Consider the following 6,085-nt stretch of genomic DNA (forward strand, 5'->3'; position numbering starts at 1 on the left):
AGAATACCCAAATTGATGTAGATTTGCCAGGATACTACACAGCCTATGGAGCTGAGTAGGCAGCAGAAGCACTTCTTAGGTGCAGCTGTAGTGTCTCAACGTGGAGGGGGAAGTCTGGAAAAGGGTGTCTAAGCAGAGCTTTCAGGCACTGCAATCTAAGGAGGTGGGCAGGGCAATGCTATGTGAGGCCAAGATGGAAAACCCGGGATCCCAAGGAAAGAAATAACGGGTTTAAAAGGACAAGTAAAAATAAGACCAGAGCCCAATCCAGATGTCAGTTTATGGTACTGCGGTAGCCACTGCATAGAGAGGTTAGTGAGCTACATTTAACGTGTGCATTTCATTTTATTTAATNCACACACACACACACACACACACACACCTGGTTCAGATGGTTAGAATAATTAGGAGAAGGAAGCATCTTTGGAGATTAGCCTCTAATTTCTATAGCAGGCAGAGGATTGTTACAGCTATAACCTTATGGACCGGACTAAGAAAAACACGTGAGGACCCAACTCAGGAATTATGCACAGTCTAATAGAGTTGAGCCTGAGATCGTGGAACATGTTATGTTTTTATTAAGAATCTGGGTGTGATACCTGACTAAACATTTCTTTTCTGATGTTTGAAGCATGTAAGAATGAGAAAAACATTCAAAATTTAACTAAAAGTGAAACAAGCCTTAGTCATCTATTCAAAAATAATTAATAACCATCATACTGGGGAAGACTAAGTGAAAAACTCTCAAACTCTCTCCCACTCCAGCCAATAAAGTAAATAAAAGGTGTTTCACCTCAGGGGGGGTGGCAGTGATTAGAGCCACATTAGAGATTCAAAAGATGTACAGAGAGCAGCCTTCGTCTCATCTCCACTTACTTCACCAGTCTATTTCCTACAGAAGTCAGATGGCCCTTGGAGAATGACTCTGGACTATTTCCAGCTCAACCACGTAGTAGTAGCTCCAATCATAGCTGCCATTCCAAACATAGTTATCATTATTAAAGCAGATTTACAAAGCTCCAGGTATTTCATAGGGGCCCATTAATCTGGCAAATGCATTATTTTCTATTCCAAATGGGAGACTTTAAAACAGTTCACATTCACATGGAACAGATGATAATATTCACTTACAGCTTTGCTCCAAGGCTGTGCTAAATCTACTATCCTTTTTCATAAGTCTTAAGAAATCTGGACCATCTGGACATCCTGCAGAACATCGCCTTGATCCTTTACATCAATGGCATCCAGTTGACTGGACAGGACGAGCAAGAGGTGCTAGGCCTTAATAAATTATATGTGGTCCAGAAGGCAGAAAAGAAACCCTTTGACGACAGAGGAAACTATCGCTTCCGTGAAGTTTTCAGGGATGTAGTGGTCAGAGGTATACAGGAACATCACCTCCAAAGTGAGAGACAAACAGCTACATCCCACATTCCCTATAAAAACAAAAAAGTCTAATGGCTCGTGAATCTCTTCAGACTTTGGACGGAACGTATTTCATTATAGTCATACAGCTGTACTCCAGCTCCTAAACAGTTAACATAGAAGGCTAATGATTTTAGGTGGAACCAGGCTGCAGTACATACAATCTGGGAGATATTGGAACATATAATCTGCAAGATCCAACATTGGGAAAAGATGCAATGTGAGGATTGTGGCAAACACAGTGTGTTTCTGGAGCAAAGTACAGCCATCTAGAGTGGTGTAACTGTTCATTCACGTGGTGTGGAAGGTAAAGTGGGCTAATGTTTATTGGCAGGTTCTGGGCACCGGCCAGTACCCCAATTGTTTGATCAGAGACACAGAAGGAAGAACTGGAAGATCTGATAGTGGCCTGTAGAAGTGAAAACAAAGTGAAAATCTCTGTGTCGCATCTTAATGCCCACCAGAAAGCACACACCGGAGAAGAGGCACTAAATAACTGAGAAGATCACTCATGCAGTTGATATTAGCCAGATATCATCACTGGCAACCACAGAACAAGGGGCAAATGAAAGTAATAGTCATGGTGAAAGACACAGAGCTGATGCCTGGGCTCAACAGTATGGACTTCCACCTCCTAAGACCAATCTAACTACTGCCATCTCTGAATGTCCAGCCTGCCAACCATACAGACCAACCCTGCATTCCCAGTGTGATGACATTACTTGAGATAATTAGCTGGCCTGCTGATGGTTAGTGACGCCATTGTTCCTCTTTCATTTTGGGAAGGCCAGGGGTTATTACTCATAGGAACAGATACCTCTACTGGGACTGGTATTGCCCTTTCTGCTCACAAAGCCAGAGTCAGCACTCTCAGGGGGACCTGGGGTTTTACAGAGTCCACGATTCTCAGCCATGGAATGCCACACAACATAGTGTCTGACAGGCAATCCACTGCCCAGTGAAGGAGGTATCAGAGAAGACTCATGGTCCTGGTATTCACTGGTCAAATTATTTACTACGCCATCTAGAAGCAGTCAGATTCAGGTAGCACTGGAACTGTCTGCTGAAATTGTGACAGAAGTACCAGCTTAGAAGCAATACCCTGTAGGGATTAGATTCCAGAATGTACTATACACACCAAATTAAAGACCCTCAATATGGTGCTGTTTCCAGTAGGAAGAACATGTGACTCAGAGAACCAAGGAGTAGAAGCTGAAGTGGCCTCATTTAACATCCCTTCTGAAGACCACTGATGTACTTTGTGCTTCACACACCTGTAACTCTAGGTTAGAATTTCTGATCTTCAAAGGAGCCCACTCTTGCTAAAGTACACACCATGGGTCTCATTGAACTATAAAGCATGACTGCCCCTGAGCACTTTGGATCACTTTGTCCAGGGACAAGCAGGCAAAAAGAGGAATTACCAACCTGGTAGTGTGCTTGATTTTGATCATCAGAATATAGTGCTTCTTTCATTCCATGGGTAAATTCACTGGATTTGCTTAGGATGATCCACTCCCTGCCCATTTAGAACTATGAAAGTGCAGCATCCCTGGCCTAAGAAACGTGATTATTACATGGCATTTAAACCCCTCAGGAATAAGGCTTGGAGTATACCATCAACTAAGGCACCAAGACCTGCAGACATCAGCCTGATGGCTGAAGTTGGAGAGAAGTTAGAATGGATAGTGAACAAAGGAGGTGATAAGTACCAATCTCAGCCCTGAGACCAACTACAGTGATGGGGGCTGCATTTTCTTACACTCGCCTCTCTGCTAGGTCTCTCCTCAGGAGGAGAGGCCTACAAGAACCATGGAGGACCTGCTTCCTGAACTTGGATGTAGATATGGTACTATACAGTGGAAATGGTATACTGAGGCAGCCACAGGTAAGCCACTCAGATCTCCCTTGAAGAGAGAAGCTGCCAGGAGGAGGACAGCCAGTTAGTTCCCCAACTCTAGCTGCCATGCCTTAGGGATCCACCCAAGGACCCCACTCTCTTTAGGCTGCTCCCAGACAATGCCTGAGCCCAGTAGAAGGTAAGGGAAGTACTGGAGCCTGACCACTTCTATCCCTTGGTGGAATTCTTCTAAGTGATTTTGCTCTAGAGCTCCTCCTAGGCCTGACCAAGACATTCCCCCTAGAGGTGTGCTGCAGTCTGAGGATCCTCCTATTCCATTCCTTTCTTTCCTGCCTTCCTTCACAAGGACTAGGTTTGCATGAAGCTCTGAGGGTCTCCCCAGCTACTCTGCTTCCTCTCCCCTTTATCCTTCATAAGCATTTCTTCCCCCAACAAATCTCTTGCACTTCTATCTTGACATCTGCTTCAGGCACAATCAATTTTTTTTTTATTTCTCAATTCTGGGTCTAGGATACACTGTTTTGTCTCCCAAACATCTAGTCTCCCTTTACCTGGCTGGTTTCAACTTTGACCGCAGACAACAGATACCACTTCAGGCATCATCTCCTCCAACAAACCTTTCCTGACTTCCCCACTATCCCTCAGTCTATGATGGATGTTCCTGCTAGAGATTCCCTAGCACCATTTACACACCCATCTAGCCCTCATCCCTCTGAGTTGTAATTTCTTTTTGTCTGTCTATATCCCTCCCCAAACTAAAAATGTCACGATGAAAAGACCTGTATTATTTCATCATACCTAGTATCTATCACAATGCTTTACAACACTTGATTTTTTAAGGACTTAATACATATTTGTTGAGTGAATAACTAGTCACAAAGCAAGAGAATGGAAACCAATCAAGAGAAAACCCAGAGATAAAGGACAAAAGTAACACTTAGAATATCACTGACGTAAACACACACACACACACACACACACACACACACACTTTAGACACTTTTAAAAGGCACCCTATAATTTCAGAAATAAGCAACGTGAGAGTTATTAAGGGCGCTGACCTACTCAGACGCAAATCTTCAAAATACTGGAGTTTAGTTATGACATTCCTTTCATTGACAACATAGGCAGTTCTTGCTGAGTTGAGAGTGAGGCTGTCACTGCACTCTCAAAGTAACCCAAGCCAGGTGATGCCACCAGATGCAATAACTCCCTAGAGTCACAGCTTTATTTTGGTCAGTGATAAGAACCACTCTATCTATGAGCAGCTTATGGGACTAACGCAAACACACAAGGATTTAAGTCTGTCATCTGAGAAATGCACAGAAGGTTTCTCTAGGAAGTCGCTCCTCTAGACTTCTTTCCATTCGTCCTTCCAATTTGCTCTTGTGTTTGTTCCTGTCAACCTGATCCCAGATGCTAAGTTTTACATCCCACATTTGATACTTGCTTCTAATACTGTTGGAATTAATGACTCTCTGATTTCTCTTCTTGACTTTTCTGCCAAGGTTATGTATCCTTCTATGGTCTGGCGCTTTGTGTGTTCCAGCTATTTCTGCGTCCATCTTTATTTTTAATAAAGACTCTCCACTCTTGCCCAAAGGAAATACAAAATCATCCTCATAATTATAGAGACCATTTCATGGAGGGGGGGAGGAGGTAAAAAAATTATAATAATATTTATTTTAAAAATTTATCATCCAGAAGCAATGAGAATTGCATTCCTTTTTCTGAGTTATAAAGAATTACATGCATGAGTACATAGTAAGGTCTGTTAAGTCAACAATGGTTTGAAGGTAGTTATTATAAAGCCATCAGAAACTGATGTCACTTCAATTGGACACCAAAATTTGACATGCCCGGTAATGGAGCCTATGCAGTAGATTTGGGTCTTAATATATCACTTTCAAAAAACCTTAAATTCTCAGGGGAACATGTGATAAAAAAAAAGAAAGAATACCCAAATTGATGTAGATTTGCCAGGATACTACACAGCCTATGGAGCTGAGTAGGCAGCAGAAGCACTTCTTAGGTGCAGCTGTAGTGTCTCAACGTGGAGGGGGAAGTCTGGAAAAGGGTGTCTAAGCAGAGCTTTCAGGCACTGCAATCTAAGGAGGTGGGCAGGGCAATGCTATGTGAGGCCAAGATGGAAAACCCGGGATCCCAAGGAAAGAAATAACGGGTTTAAAAGGACAAGTAAATTACAGCCCACAGCCCAATCCAGATGTCAGTTTATGGTACTGCGGTAGCCACTGCATAGAGAGGTTAGTGAGCTACATTTAACGTGTGCATTTCATTTTATTTAATGTTTAAGCTCTTTAATTCTTTGTGTCTATGAAAAGTCACAGTCAGAAAACCCAGATAGACTGTATTAATCAGAGCACATAATTCTAGTGGTAGACATGCTTATTCCCAAAGCCTGGATATATTCCTAGAGCTTTTGCAATGCCTCGTTGTCTCGAGGTAAGAAATATGGTTGGCTCCGCAGCGTTTGTTAATTTATGTAAGAAGGAAAATGAATCGCATATAAACATATGGAAATATCCAAATGCCAATTTTTTCAGGTTAATTCTCTGCGTCCTCATTTTCCTTTTAGCCTGGGGTTTATGTTACCAACTTTTAACATTAAACAGACTCCTTGCTCTTAGTTTTCAAATGTGTGTATGTGTGTCTGTGTGTGTATACACACACACACACATATATATATATATGTATATATATTTCAGACTAAAATTAGTGTTTTCTTTGGACAGAAAACTGACAAAGAACAGGAAATCCTTACTTTAGAATATTGCAGTT

The sequence above is a fragment of the Cebus imitator genome, unplaced genomic scaffold (assembly GCF_001604975.1).
Source record: "Cebus imitator isolate Cc_AM_T3 unplaced genomic scaffold, Cebus_imitator-1.0 Scaffold257, whole genome shotgun sequence".
Lineage (NCBI taxonomy): Eukaryota > Metazoa > Chordata > Mammalia > Primates > Cebidae > Cebus > Cebus imitator.